Genomic DNA, 17,103 nt, shown 5'->3' with positions numbered 1-17,103 from the left:
TTTCTCTTTTACTCCAAAGAACATTTTGACCTACTAACGCTAAAGTCAAGCCTTATCTACCCCGGAAGTTTGTTCATTAGTAAAATACTAAAGGACTGTTAGAATCAAAGTTTTGATCCGGGATAATTACAGCGTTTACACACAGCCTTAACACGGCTCTAAGCTGCCATAATTTGCAAGTTGACAACCCTGTATTTTAGTTTAAAGGTTTTACGCACTAGGTGGGAAAGTCGCGGTAGTGACTGCGTTTTAGTGGATTCTACCGTAGAAAATATGTTGCAGAATTTTCAGGCAACGGGTCTTTGGGAACAGTGATATTGAAAATGGACCTTACTGAACCGCTTCTGCTAAAACCTACGACAGTAAAGGGATACGCTAGTAGGGCTCGCTTTTTACTTTCTAGAAAATATTACAAGGTTTATCTCGAAATAAGGTTGAATCCGGCTTTACGGTTTCCGAATAAGTATCGACGAGCCAGTCAGTGGATTTTTTACAGTTTAGTTTAGTGTCAGTAGCAAGTGGCAGCAATCAATTTATCAATAGTTCCAATAAATAAAGTTATCTATTGGATATAATAACAAAAACTTATCCAAAATGTGCGAAACTGAATCCTTACATCCATAATATTTATCTATATATTAAATTATGTCTACATCCAGTAAATAAAATATCCATAAGATTGTCTATACAATAAACGCCGCGATTTCAACGCCCAGTGCGTATAGGCTCTTAAAATAGATGCTCGGGTGTAGAGTAATAGTGATTAATTATACGATTACGGTTAAGGTTTGTCGGTTCATTTCGTTTGTGGAGGCATTTGTTATATCAAGGGTTCTTCATTATGCCGACGGAGGGAATTTCAACTTTGAATTACTTTGGATTTGCGTTTTATATTAGGTTTTGGTAATGTATCTGGGGGCACGGAAGTGCCCCCGCAAGTCGAGCAAAAAAAAGCGGCACAGCCGTAACATCCTTTTCTCGAAGCAATTCGGGCTATTTTTGACACCCCTATAATTTCGTTGTGGATAAAACAAGAAGCCTGGATTTTCAGCAACTAATCAGTCATTGTATAAACACGGTATATTTAAAATTTCAGTCAATTTGAACCAATAGTTTAAGAATTACAACTTGTTAAAATTTTGAATTTTGTCACTCACTGATTCACTGACTCACTGACTCACCGATCATCAAAAGTCTGAGGTACTTCTAGCAGACTTAGAAGCTTAAAATTTAGAATACAAATAGGGTTTAGTGTCTTAATCATGGGAAAAATTTAATATTTTCTAATTTCGGTCCAGTTTTCTAAATACACCAACTGCAACAATAACTTTGTAATCCTATATAAATGTATAAGATTACAAGGTTACATTTGCAGTTAATGAATTATTATTACTATAGAAAATAAAATAAATAGGTGTAAACAGGTACCTACTATTTGAGGCATAACGGGAGGGGGTATAGGGCGGGTAAGGGTGTTTAGCCCATGAAACTGAACAACATACCCATAGAAAAATATGTTGAATTATGAAAAAAAAAACTTCTTTCCATACAAATTGGACTTATGTTCGCTCTACAAAAAGAAGTGAGATGCCATCAAAAACATTCTGTAAAAACCTCAAGTCTCGCCGTAAAAAGTTGTGAGATCTATATAATACCAAGTCGAATAATCTATTTAGTGTCTACTTAAAGGACCTTCTGTCTTAAAGTTATTACGTATGTTATTATCATGCCAATTTCAAACAAATACCTTTAAAACAAATAGATCGACTTGGTCATCGCATGAAAACACAAATTCGCCATTAACATTTCAGGAGCATTAACTTCTCGTCGTGCTGTGTAGTGTGATACATACTAATAATCAAATCATGCGATGGCCAGGTCGGTCTATTTGTTTTAAAGGTATTTGTTTGAAATTGGCATGATAATAACATACGTAATAACTTTAAGACAGAAGGTCCTTTAAGTAGACACTAAATAGATTATTCGACTTGGTATTATATAGATCTCACAACTTTTTACGGCGAGACTTGAGGTTTTTACAGAATGTTTTTGATGGCATAAATATTGATATGATTTTACAACGAGATAATGAATCAGATAATAATGTGATTTTTGATTTTCAAAACCTTCAATATCCACATTTCACTATAGCCCAAAAACTTAGTAGAGAACCTTGACCCGCACGGCTTGCCTACATTATAATACTGTGTTTTGAAAAAAAGATCCAGCTGTATCAGTAGTCCATTGCCTGCTGCATAAACCTAATACAAAATTTTGTATACCTACAAGACCTCTCTACTAAATTGTTGGACTACAATTCTCAGGTTGATATTTCCGAAACAAAACACTGCAAAGCTGAAACAGTCTCGTATAACGGTAACACGGAATCTTTGTGAGAACTCCAGCATTAGAAGCGATACGTGACTATAATATCTATCCGCGTATTACACGAACAGAAAGATTTATCGCTCTATTGACGAGGAACGATGGAAATTTCATTAGTCTTGTTTACAAATACTGCATTTTGTGCTATCGTTATACGTGTAGTGTTGTGATTTGGGTTTCAATTTCTGTTTGTTTAGTTTTTCTAGATAATTTTAAGAACTAATGTTATGAGTTTCATGTAGCTGTGTAGGTTTCAGTTTTTATTGATTGAATTGAACATTTTTATACTGTTCTCGCGGCTGTAGGCTGATTTAAAATCATCACTACATCTTTCTACTTACTTATTACATCGACTTAGATAGCAATAATCTAAAAGTATTTACTGAAATAAATTAAAATATCTTGATTCACTCTGTACTTGACATTTGATATATTTCAAACATACGTAATTTGAAGTACGATGATACGATATGATACGCGAACTAATTACGCGAACGCGAAAAAATTATAATACCAATTACTTACACATGAATACTAAGCGTATAGTGAAAATTAATGCAACAAAAAAGCTATGTAAACAGCTAAGAAAACAAAACATAACATAAACATGCACTGCATAGCTTGTTGCTCAAGAATCCTATAGGCCTTCTACAAACAGATTGCATAACCATCGCTAAATGCAGCCGTTGTAAGCTCGCCTTAAGTCCTAGACTACAAGAGAAGGGACTAGGGATTGTGGTGGGTGTCCAATAATCTAGTTGTACGATGTAAGACTGCTTAATGTATGCTAAACCTCTGTGACCAGACGGGGACTTCATTGTCGGTATTGTAGTAACAGTTGAGACATGATATAGTGTAATTGGTTTCAAAGATCAATCTTTTATGCATTTATGAGCAAAATTATGTATAGACTGTGTGAATCTTACTCGTATTTTTTTAGGCATATATTGTATATGGATTACATTATTGCTATTAAATAGATAAATAAATGTAACCCATTAATGTCCCACTGCTGGTACGGTGTACGACTGCTTAATGTATGCTAAACCTCTTTGACCAGACGGGGTTCATTGTCGGTTATTGTAAGGAGTGTTGAGATATGATATCGTGTAATCGGTTGTAAAGATCAATCTGTTGTGGTATCCCTCGTTCATTTATTAGATAAATTTAGTTACCATATTTTATTTCGGTAAAATATAACTCAGGTTTGTAAAGAGTTGTAGTTTTTTAGGGCGGTGTGAAAAAATGGATATACGTTTTTGTAAAACTGCGATACTAAGTTTATTTTTCGTTCCTGCAATAATTATGTTGTCTTAAAACGAACGATCATGTTCTGTATTTTATTTGTAGAAATAGCTAAGCTTCAATTTATAATACCTATATAACGTGTCGTAACTATTTACTTCGCTATTTTTATGAAAAATCAATATCAAATTTTAGCTATTTCTTACATTGTTTTAGTGCCTAAATAAAGTGTCAAACGTCGATGTTAGCTTGGCACGGTGTTCACACGCTTATAGTTCGATATACAAGTAATTTATTCTGATATTTATATTTTTCTTTTGTTTCATATTTTTGATCTTTGTATTACATTAAGGGAACATACTTACTCAACAATGTATTTCGAAACTTATACGCATTCTTAATACGGATTACGAACTCAATTTCGGGCAAATTAACTTTCGGGCGGAAATGGCATTGATGGGTGACCGCTGTGTGGTATTTTAACTGAGACTTAAAACCACTTCAAGTACCTTACATTTCAAAGAAGTTTTACTCATAATGGATCACTATACACAATAGAAAATCGGTTTGTATTTTCACTACCTCAAGCACTATATAATTCTCCATTAGATCACTGGAATGTAAAAAACGTCCGTTCCTCTCGACTCTTCCACAAGCTCGTTATAATTCAAACAACATTGCGTAACTTAAACTCATCCTAATACAACATATTGGCAAAACGTGACGTATTCATTGAGACGGAAATCCAAACAGGAATATTTTCGGTTCGTTACATGTATGTATAGAAAAAATATTTCGTCAGCTTCATCAAACTTGGAGTTACGTGTTGGACTGGGTTTTGTAGAGAAATATTGTTCGTGTGTTTTGCTCGGCCTAGCAAATATACAGGGTCGAGCTATCCACTCGACATGTAGTACAAAACTTTGATATTTGTTGGTTTTCTTTCCATCTTCTATCTAAAAGCTGTATGTGGTTCTGTTAACACACAATAAATGATCGTGATACGCGTATAGGAGTTTTATTGTCAATTGTGTATCCAATTAATAATGCACGCTTAGTTTTAATTGGTTATAAAAATATAGTTACTTTACTATTAGTTAACTTAATTACCAATTACATCAACTCATACTTACTTATTACAATAAACAACACCATGACCTAAAATAAATACGTCCAATATTTTTCTATTGCATTATTTTGTGGTTACATAAAAGCAGTTAGGATCTCGTTTATAATTAACTGAACTAAACTTTAGCCATCAAACTGCTTCATCGTAGTTTAAATTAGGTAGCAGCAATAAAACGCAATAAATGAACCATCAAAGAACAATAAAGTGCACTCATGAACTCACAGCAGCAACACTTTAATACACGAACTCTTTAAGCACCATGAAATATCGACACATGGATATTATATAATAGTTCTAAGTATTACAGCCGTCTATAAACTGTAAACTTTCCCCACATACTACGAAACAAACTTTCATTTTATACGCCGTTGATTTATCTAGATTCCAGTCACGCTTGCCTTTTAAAATTGTATAGGAAAATCACGCATGTCGTAAAATAGTAGAAAAACGAAATTAGCTTACATATTTAGCCTTCATAAACCTACGTACAACCAATTAATTAAAAAAAATACAGCTTTTCAGCCAATCCTTGATTTTATTGTTAACGGAAAAAAATATCAACACAATTATTTCGACCTAAGCATGCCTTATTTGTGTGCTACATCTTAAAAACGAAACATATTGTTAAGTTTAAAATAACGTTACATTTACGATACTAATGTAAGGGTTAAAATTATTTAAGAAATTTACTATAAACTGAGCCAAATTGACCATAAAAAATATATCATCTAGTTCAAATATTATAATAAACAAAATTCTAAACTAACTCTAAAACAGACCATACATAATAATTAGGTTGATTAACGAATGTGGTGAACTACTAATTCATTACTGGAATTCCGCGCAGTGTTAATTCACTCTATGAAAGACCATTCACAGACCGCATTATGTACGAGTACTGCTTTTATTTCACTATTATTTATCAATTAGAAAAGTTTAATCTAAATATTTATATGTTATAGTTTTCCTAAAAATAAAAATAGTCAGCGCCCCTAGCGACTTTTCCAAGAACTATTTTTGCCTTGAATTTTTTTATATCAAACGCTTGTGATATGAAATCGCCCTTTAGCAGGAATGAAAAGTGTGATGTTGAACGGATTTATTGTTTAAACCTTTAGTTCTGCGGTCATATTAGTAGGTGCAGTTGACGACAGGGTTTTTAATTCAGCGGAATTTAAGATAATAGTATTAATACAAATAAGGTTTAGGTCTGCAAAACATAATGTGGTATTTTGATTGCTAAAACCCATAAAATGAGCAATAAAAAAAGTGATATAAACTCAACTTAATTTGTAATCTATTATTTATCATCAACGTCAAACGAACTCAATATTATCTTCAATTCCCCGATCAACAAAACAGTAAAAGAAACTCTTACACAGAAAAATGGTAATAAACGACTACAGAATCAGTTAAACAGTTGAGAATAGAAATTCCATTTTTCATTGCGAGTCCGACAGCATTCAAAGTGTAGTCAGTGAAGATACGGATACTCTATGAATATGAAAAAGTCACTGCATTATCGAAATCCATCTTTTGTTACGAGATAAATTTATTCCTTTTAAATAATGCTCAATGTATTTAAATATATGAATGGAATATTCGCAAAAAACATGTTTGCGGCTAAACTGTGTATTGTTATTTCACTTTGATTTGTGAATAGAGAAAAGTTTTTGCGTATTTCAGAAGCTCGGTGTACCGAAAAATTGTAAGGCTGAAGGTTACAGATTACTGTAATATTTATAGATTGGTTGTGTTTGTCTCGGTACAGGTCGACTGGGAGTACAAAGATATAGAATAGTTATTCTATCTTTTCGTTCAATTCGAAGCGCATCGAACAACGGGTGATATATGATCTTTAATAGTTCTATTTTCAAGATATTCTTGTGATAAATACTGTTCGAACTCACAAGAGATGTACTGTAATAGAACTACATTTTTCAACTGTGATTTTGAATTAGATTGAACTGTTATCTAAACGTTTTATTTGAGATTTGAATCTTTTTTTTATAACGTTGATTTATAGGCGACAATTTAATACTTACTATTTGATATTACATTATACAGAATAATCAACATCTTTTCCAACCCCAAAATCAAAATCGACCCTAAAAACCTCCACGTGCTCTAACATAATTTTAATCACTTTATAACAACATCGGTTTTCCTTTATCTTCCCTCTCTTTCACTCTAAACCCTTTCAATATAAAAAGAAAGAGAACAACGTACGTTGGTTTTAGACGCCGCGGCTGCTATAATACCAGTACTTTTAAGATAAGCATAAATTGTATCCTTTTACTGCTCATAACGGATGAAGTATTCACGTGAACTTTATACATAAAGGATCTCACAGCAACAATGAATCAAGTAAACATTACAATATCGTATCTTTATATGAAAAGGTATGATTTGTTGAACGTAAAAAGATTTTTAATCTCTGAACCTTTGAGACTAATACTCAATATAATATGGATATGCAAATACAATTTTTATCATGAAAATAATTATAGGTAGAAAAATAAGTTAAACCCATAACTGTCTCATGGAGGTGACTCATTCCTCCCAAAAAGGTGTTATGTTTTGAGTTTTCCACGCTAATCACTGGACTTATTAATTAGTAGCAAAGTTGGTGATGAAGCAATATTGTATCTCTTTATTCCTTATAGGACATAGTGACAACTAAAAAACCCATTTACTGGCGCTTTAACTAGTTAGACCAAGAGTCTTAGTTGCATAGTTTTTAAACTGGCAACAAGAAGATAGATTTGATACTAACCTCTAAGTATGTATAACTTACAACTTACAGGCACTGGTCCGTGAAACTTTACATGGGGAAACTAACAATAAAAAAGATTAAAAGCTTTTTTATCAACCCTTAAGGGGGTGAAATGGGGTGTAAAAGTTTGTACAGAATATCCTTGCGTGATTGAAGATTTCAGCGGACTAAGGCATGGGAAAAAGAAGTTTGTGTTGCAGCTTTTTGTATGAACTTATAGTGAAATAAAAACAGGTCTTTATTACTTTTATTCGTCCTAGGAATGCATGAGTTTCTCATTGATGGCTTATTTCACAATTTGTAAGATTTGATTTGAACAAATGTAACGATATTTTCATTTTATTTCACTATAAGTCCCCAACCCGCAGTTGGACAGCGTGATGGACTCAAAACCTAACCCTTCTTTCATTACGGGATAAGAGTATAAGGCCCTTGCACAGCAATGGGTTGAATTTTATTGAATTCTAACATAATTATTAACAATCTTCTTCTTCTTATCGTATGGTTAGTGGTCAACCTAGTGTCAAAGTTGTTTAAGCCGCCCGAAGGCCTTTGACGTGGCTTAACGACTGTTATCTTAATTGACAACAACCGGGACCGACTTTTTACGTGCCCTCCGAAGCACGGAGACGCCCTGTTTAAATACCACTATGCGGTCACCCATCTATGGAATGACCGCGCCAAGGTTTGCTTAACCCACAGATCGTTTACCGACCGGTGAGCGCAACTGGCTATGGGCAATACAACAAATACATTTAAAATAGGTGACGAAATGTAGTAAATGCTAACTAACTACTCATACAGGAAAACTATAAGCTCTCCGACACTGCATAAATAAATATCGATTCAAGTTGCGTTATAACTTGACTTCACACACTTCCGAGCAGATAAAACGTTAGTTTACGAACATAACCAAACTATCTCGTTTATTTTATACTATGAACAAAAAGTTCCCGATACACCGTGCCCCGTAATAAATTTAACGGAGAAATTATTTCAGCGAAGCTTTTAAAAAAGAACTGCGATCAAGAATTCGATTTGAGAGTAACTTTATTTTTTAGTTGTAGCCTGTTATTGGCTATATTTATTTTAATAAATATTCTGAGTTTTTTTCTTGTGTCCTGAATGATGTAATTTGTTTAGAAATGGGACATGCTATAACTAAAGGTCTTAGGTTTAACACTGTATTTTTAACCGTCTGATAACCCATCTAATAAAAAAAGATACTAAGCTAATCAATACCTTTCAGAAGGTTGAAACCGAGGGTTAAATTACTATTTTAAAAAATAATTCATATTATTTATTGAGTATTGAATAATTACATTTAAATTTATTACCAAGTTACATATCGATTTTTCTGTTATACCGTATATAACTTCATTTAAATATTTTATCTTAAAATATATATGATTGTGCGATGAATAAATTAATAATACATTTTGGCATCTAAACAATTCGAAGACACATAAATAGGAACATACAATATTTGAATTTAAATTCGGAAATCATACTTTTATGTCCATCATTAATCATTTTTTTTTGTAATTCTTAAGACTGCATATTGGCAACGGAAGCTTAACTAAGCGGAGACCAACGTGTGAAAAGAAAAACACAAAATAATTAGTTTTCAAGCGTACTAGTAGCAAATCGCTACATATATAAAGAATACCAAGAACTCCAATACTTTCCCCGCACCATCTGAACTAAAATTTAACACGAATAGTTGTCTAAAAAGGTAAAAAAGAAAGATAAATAGTTGTAATCTTTTCTCCTCTCAAAGGGAACGTGAGGCGTACGTGTATCTTTTAAAAAAGCAATCATTCAACACGGGAGCACTTGGTAAAAAAATATTGCTTACGATTCCCTACGTCCTTGTTGAATTGGACGTATGGGAAAGAAACATAATATCTATTGTGTTGTGACCATGTTGCGGGAATTGTGATATATTTCAACCCTTTTTTCCAACTTTTCTGGGAACTTTTTTTGTGTTACTTTCGAGTGTTCGAAGGAATATTTGTAGGTTAAGACATTAAGGCATTTAAAAAATACTAGTTACTTAATAAATATATTTTAAGTATATTACTGGCGGTCCTGTATGCCAAGATGTGGAGGGCAAGGAATGTGTGTAAAGATCTTATGAAGTGGACGTTGGTTTTTGCACCTATGGGAAAATGGCGTAATTTTATGTAAATATTAAGTGTCTTTTTTAAGAATTAAAGTTGTGATTTTATGTGGCATAGACCTTGTGGAGTTTGAATTATATTTCAAACAATACGACTGAAATGAAATAGTTTTATCGACAAAATTGCCAAATAGGCTCCATTTTAGCTTAACAGTTCAATAGCTATATAATTTATTTTATTGAATAAATAATATTGTTTGGCACATTTTATTCAGCAATTTGACCATTCATGAAGTGGCAAAGAAAACTTATTCGGACCTTGGCTCGTGGCCAGGGTAATTTTACGAAGATGAAATAATTAATTTATTACTTACCCAGTATGTAATAAAATAAAATCTTACAGCTGCTAGTTTGGCAAGTTATGACAAATATAAGAGAGTAACTGTTTATTGTCGCTATGAAAATAAGTAATTTTTCGTCGCCTCATTTATTTCGGTCAAGTTCCTACGGAATTTGTTGACGACATTGATAACGTATATTTCTATTATTATTATCCACAACATTGTCAAGGGCGTCAACGCATTTTGATAGAACGACCAATGGGCAAAATACTTTAAAAAAATATCCTTTCACACATTCTAGTTGACAACTTTGATTTTAATTTTTAATTTGTAATCATTTCTTTAAACTCTTAGAAAATCCTTATGCTAAAGTAAGTTTATTAAGTTTAGTTTAATAATATTCATAAAAAAAGTATTTCTTATGGTTTAATTTTCACTATAATCCTATACATTATTTTACTTTAATCTTTTTACATACCTACTAAGCATAATACATGTAAGCTTTTTAGCTTAACAACACTGCAACATATAACTATAAAAAAAACCATCAACAACGCTAAAACACCAAGCTCCCCAACCTCAGTTTCTCGAACGCAGTAATTTATATTTATTTACGCCGGACTATCCGTTGTAAACAAAATTGTGAACCACTCTACACTCACGGCGACTCGATATCAAGTCGCCTTTATTTATAACGTTCTATACAAAGGGTAGTTTATATGAACACCGAACAGTTTCCTTACTACTGTAACTCGAAACATAAAAAATGTACGCGAAGTAAATACGATACGATTTTATTACATGCAGATTTATAGCGCTGTCCATTAGAAAATTGTGATTTACTGGCGTTATTTTTTGCTTGTGATATTGTTAAATGTTTTTTTAGTTCCTTCACTCAACAATCTATTAATATAAAAAAATACTCACTTTCTTGCCTCAGCCTCTTGCTTTTGCCAGTCATACTGGAAATGCTTATAACTGAATTTAAATATAATAATAATAATTGTGAAACATTTCAAATATTTTGCATATTAAAGCTGTCTAAATGGGCCTCTACGTGTTGGCTTCGGCCCCACTCACGCCTTCTAAAAGTCCGGGACTCTATAGTCCCCAGATGTTAAACAGACATATATTAATCATAAAAACCATAAGCCGAGCGGTCTAAGTATGCGCGTCTCACATAATTCGTCGACAGTTAAAACCCAAGAACTCACCAATGTCTTTTCGAGGCTATGTGTGTTTTAAAAATAATTATCACTTGCTATAACGACGAAGGAAAACATCGTGATGAAACCTTACCGAGAGTTTAGCAGTGGGACAGCATTGTGTTACAAAAAAAAACTATAAAGTAACCACAATATCAAACGCCCGAAATATAATTAAACGAAAGCTTGACAAAATGGTGAAAAATAATTAAATACTATAGTTCCCCTATAAATGAATATAAACAAGTAATATTCACCTGTAAACTGAAAATAAACGCGAAATGAAAGTGGTAGCTATTTCCATAATCGCCGTGCTTAGTGACCCATTAAAACATTATAATTATAATACCAATTAAGCCCCGAATAGCGCTCCCGGGACTATTTTTTATAACCGTAGTCATATTTACATAAACACCGAACATTGTTGTCTATATTTTATTTATTCAAACAAAATGAAAAGGGTGAAAGGTAACTTGAATACAAAAAAAAATGATTTATCTCAAAATAAAGTAAATAATTTATTTAGTAGTTTTATTTCGGACCCAAAAAGATTGTTGTAGTTCATCGGTTGTGCAAAAAAAATGGCTTTTAAAGGAAAGTATCCATTTTAGACAAAATATTTAATATTTTGGTATTTATAACATCAGTAATAGAAAGTTACTACGCACTCAACGAAGACTATCTAAGATGTCATGTTTTGTGCCTGTATTTTACCCGTGCCTAGACTCACTTTTTATCGAAAGAACAACTTACATTATATACAAACTGTACTAATATACCCTCTATACTACTATTCTACCTACGCATAGAAATATATCATCTTGTAATATTATAAATATCCATACATTTGTATATACATAATATTATGCTTGTTATAACTTATACCCTAAGGTATAGGGGAGTACATTGAATACTCCCACGTTTTGCCACTCATAATGTTAGCCCCGTGTAATAGGGGGCGAACCTATTGCCATGTACCGAGCACATTACAAAACTTCCAACTTCTATTGTGAAGTATTCTAATAAAAATTAAAAAATATCAATAGCACTTTGCCCGACCCAGGAATCAAACCTGAAACCTCGTGATCAGTAGTCGCACACACTACAGCCTAGACCACAGAGACAGTTATGTAAATACCCTTTATCAAAAGAACGACTGACATTATACACCAAACTAGCTGACCAGCGCAACTTCGCGTGAGAGAGAATGGGTCATAATTTTCCCCGTTTTTGTAACATTTTATACTGGTACTCTGCTCCTATTGGTCGTAGCGTAATGATATATAGTCTATAAATGCCTTGCTCGATAAATGAGCTATCGAACACTGAAATATTTTTTCAAATCGGACCCGTAGTTTCTGAGATTAGCGCGTTCAAACAAACAAACAAACAAACTCTTTAGCTTTATAATATTAGTATAGACTAGCTGACCCGCGCAACTTCGCTTGCGTCACCTAAGAGAATGGGTCAAAATTTTCCCCGTTTTTGTAACATTTTTCGTTGCTACTCCGCTCCTAATGACCGTAGCGTGATGTTATATAGCCTATAGCCTTCCTCGATAAATGGGCTATCTAACACTGAAATAATTTTTCAAATCGGACCAGTAGTTCCTGAGATTAGCGCGTTCAAACAAACAAACTCTTCAGCTTTATTATATTAGTATAGATTGTACTAATATACTACCTACGCATTTGAATACATTATTTTAATATATTTATTCATAATATATTATGTAAATACTAACAGTTTAGGAACTGTGAGTAATCTAAAAAGGTTTTCATAGGAATTCAATAAGAGGCTTTTGCTATACGAATTATATGAAAAGAATAATAATGTCTTAATAAAATATTACCGTTACTATGTCCTTTTAGTAAACCAATATATTTTCCTTCAAATCTTCGAACTTTTTCCTCTAATTCTTTGCTCAAGAAATTCGGCTCTGATAAAACTAATAATGTCAAATCAAAATTACTTATAAATAGTACGTATTTCGATTTAAATTTATTTTGCGTTATGCTAAACGAAATAATAAGAAGGAAACTTATTTTAAAACTATATTTAAAGGACCATAATTAGAACGGATAGTTTTTATTTTATTTTTATAAATAGACGCTTTTTAATTTCTGTTATTTATATTATCGTCTCATTTTTTGCTATCAACTAAAGAAACACAGTTATTCCATCACAATAATCAAATTTATCTATTACTATTTACCACAGAGATAACTAAATTTAAATGCCACAAAACCACACATGGGAATTACAGTGCGTCAACAACTAACATCGAAACTAAAGCCTCGTAAAAAATTCTAAAAAGCACATTTCCCGAATACAAACTTAGCTATATTAAACTTAACTGACAGTTTAAAGATATCTTCTTATCATTGTCCATTTATCATATGATTTATTCTTCAAAAGTTAATCAAATATATTTCAGGTATTCGAACTAAATTAATTACGAATAGAAGTTATTCAATGAATGCGAAAGTTTATTTATTGAGGCTCTTAATAGTAGAAAGGAATTATTTCATTATTACTTCATTAACATACCAGTATTAATATAAAGTAATACCTTCTCTACATAGTTTGATAATCTTTATAGTGTTTCGGTTTAAAAAAAAACATACAATAAGCTATATTTTATTAAGTTTTCTAAAGCATGTTACAATTCCAATAATATACTTTTTAAAAGATACTAATCTTCATGAGTTCAAAATTTTATTTTCAAAGTTTGCTTAATTATCTTTCTGTGATTAATTTCACTTTACCTCTATTATCTAAGTAAAAATTTACCATAAAAACCATTGCCAATCACATTTTTTCACGAAGACCTCACAAACGGACCAATAAAAGTAATATATATTTCCAAAAATATAAAAAAGACACTTCCTCCTTTAGTCATACAATTGACTGCCTGTTAAATGGTGCATCTGTTGTTTTAAACAATTGTTCATCTCATCTTAATTCTAAAACACTGCATTGATTGAAAACCTTTTTCATTTTTATACCTCTAATACGACTACAGATCATTTTGCGAAGATTTTTTTGCGGTACATTTAAGAACTATTTTAAAGATTAGCTTATATTTGGGGTCAATTTCAGAGATAAACCCTAGTAGATATTAAAATCCTTACTAATATGAACTATAAGTGAACTGGACTGTCTGTTTATTAAACTTGCCTGGCTCAATTTATAGAACCGATTACCATGTTTTTTTTAAATATCAAATCTAATATAGTACCCACGTAGGAAAAAAGCTGGGACGTATTTAAAAATAAATAATTAATTCTAGGTATCTCTTAATGATATTGTGCTCGTCCATCTCTCGGTCACACGAGTCGTAACAATATTGATATTATATACTTAGTGCAATAAACTCATATCATTGTTTTTAAAACAATAACATACTAATATCTTGGCGAGATATAAAAACCATAAATAACAGCCATACAGATTTTAATATTGCTTTACCGAAAAATATATCAGCATTTTACGCTTTAAAATATTACATACACATTACAGAAACAAATTTAATAAAACTACGTCGTTTGTTCACGTAAATCTAAAATAGGACAAAGAAAGAGCAAAGAAACAGATTAAAGCTCTAATATCGTAGTAAAATATAAATACTGAAATGAAATAAAACACACCTCACCTTTGTATTCTCATTAAGGTAGAGTCGATGATAGTATGACTATAATAAGTAAGTTACTGCTCACTAAATGGGCCACAGGAGACCCTCACATTATAACTTACGAACCCCAGAATATTATGCCATTATTTCCCGATATTGACTATAAAGTAAAATATATAACGAATAAAATGTTGCATAAAATCAATAGTAATTTCCACAAAAACTGTTGACAACCCCTGCACGATGATTGCAATAAAATTGCAACAGATTTTATTTTATTGAATAAAATACTTTATGTTTAATGAATATGATCATTATTGCGAGCGGATTAAATTAACGATTGTGTGTGATCCTCGCATTACTAACGGATTATTTGTGTTAAACGGATTTCTCGAAATTCAACATTTTATACCCAAATAATTTAATATTATGCAGAGCCCGCGATTTTACTAGTTCACCAAATCCACGCTATTAATTTATTAACATCATCAACATTATTATGTAAAGAAGATAACTTACCACGTTCACATTAAAACACAATCACAAAAACACAAACTCTACCACATCACAAAATAAAAATTTTCATATTTTTAATCGCCCAATCCGAACACGAATACGATTTCTATGTAAATCGTCCTGTGATTCTCAAACACTCGCCGTAAATCCAATTAATAAGCTCACGTATCGTCAATTATCGAAATTGGTCCGTTTGGTCGCTGACGAAACGTGCTCTTTGCACGAGAGTCGCGCGGAGACTGAGCTCGCACAGCGGTTGAAAGCCTCAAACTGAAAATACGTACGGTTCACATTCCCGAAACATTTTACTCTGAGCATTGCATACCAACGTTGTGTGCACTTGGTACTGCATATTTTTGATTTTCGTCAAAACGCTTAAGAATTTACGTAGTCTTTTGAAGGATTAATAGAATAATAGGGTGGAAGCTTGGAACAAAGGGGATGTTTTGAAGGAAAACTTTTAGCGAGGGGCTGTTACGAGCATGTTGAGCAGCTATGACATCAGCGTAACTCAACGAGTAGCTGCTAATAATGAGTATCTGGAATTTATTCGCTGTAAAGTGAAACAAAGTTTGCGTTCTAACTTTTTAGTTTGACTAGATGATAGTTTCAAACGAAAAATAGTTTTTATTTGGATTTCAGGCAACATTCGCCTATTTTCATGCTCCGCCCAATTATAAGCAGAAGCAACCAATTTGTTTCGCTAGATTAGTATAAAATAGAGATTTTGATAAACAACTATCAGTTAATATTCAAATGTCGACCTAGCAAAGGGACCTCAGAAAATCGTTTTTATATAATTAGATTTTTGACAAGTTGGAATTTGATTTAAGATAAAAATCACATAGGATAAAAGATACGTTGTGTTATGGAAAAACAGACAAGTTTAACAATTGACTACTTTGTTCGGACTTAATTTATCTGCAACTATTACAGTCGATTTACTTTCAACACTTTGATAAAGCAAGTTCTTATCAGCATTACAACGAATCACGGTAGCGATTTATCAAAGTTCTTTAGACCTCGTGTAAGTCATTACTACCCACGGGCAGTTGACCTTCCTAACCAATTTTGCGTAGCCGAGATATCGTGACCTCTGCTAACGTCGGTCATTTACAGTTTTATTCAAATCTTGTTTTATGTACGTTTGGAGATTTTCATTTGAATGTTGAAGGTCTTTGTTTTAAAGAAGCCGTGATGAAAAGAAAGGAAACAGGGTCGTTGACCAAGGAAGAATATTATTGATAGTAATGTCAAAGTTCAGCGATTAAATTGAAAGTTTTCAGTTGTTTTTAGAGGTAGTCACCACATGTTACACTATTGAATGTAGGAGCCTAGATTTGATTTTAACACGGAGTTGTGTAGACAACAATTGGTTTTACGGCTCTTATTGTGATAAATGCCCGTTGTATGTAAGCTATTACGGCTTCAAAAAAATAGTCCAGGAACACTTTAAACACAATGAAATAAATTAAATGTAGAATAGATTGTACACAAACTCATTAAACATTGTACACATACTTTGAAAATTTAAAAGTGTACCTTTAAATCAAAACAATTCATAATGTATTCGGGCCCGCCTAAATTCAGATTAAGACATTTTTGCCCCTATAAAATTGCTATAACCGATATCAGTAACGGTTTACCCCAAACAACGTAACGATAGTCGAGTAGATAATGTTATTACGAGTGAATTTTGAATACCAATTGGCGGTTTTGCAAGTAAATTGCTTAAGATATTGTTGTTTAC

General features: G+C 32.3%; 1 protein-coding gene across 1 annotated transcript in view; it reads right to left on the bottom strand.

Moving 5' to 3' along the window:
- The window catches only part of LOC142983088 (uncharacterized), a 132,057-nt gene extending 116,479 nt beyond the window's left edge, over nt 1-15,578 (bottom strand). Inside the window, exon 1 of the mRNA XM_076129912.1 lies at nt 15,357-15,578. The gene's annotated coding sequence lies outside the window, so the exon portion shown is untranslated. The remainder of the gene's footprint in view (nt 1-15,356) is intronic.
- Between the last annotated feature and the right edge of the window lie 1,525 nt (nt 15,579-17,103).

The sequence above is a fragment of the Anticarsia gemmatalis genome, chromosome 23, assembly GCF_050436995.1.
Source record: "Anticarsia gemmatalis isolate Benzon Research Colony breed Stoneville strain chromosome 23, ilAntGemm2 primary, whole genome shotgun sequence".
NCBI classification, from domain to species: domain Eukaryota; kingdom Metazoa; phylum Arthropoda; class Insecta; order Lepidoptera; family Erebidae; genus Anticarsia; species Anticarsia gemmatalis.
The sequence above is the reverse complement of the archived record's forward strand: the minus strand, read 5'-3'. Positions and strand labels throughout refer to the sequence as shown.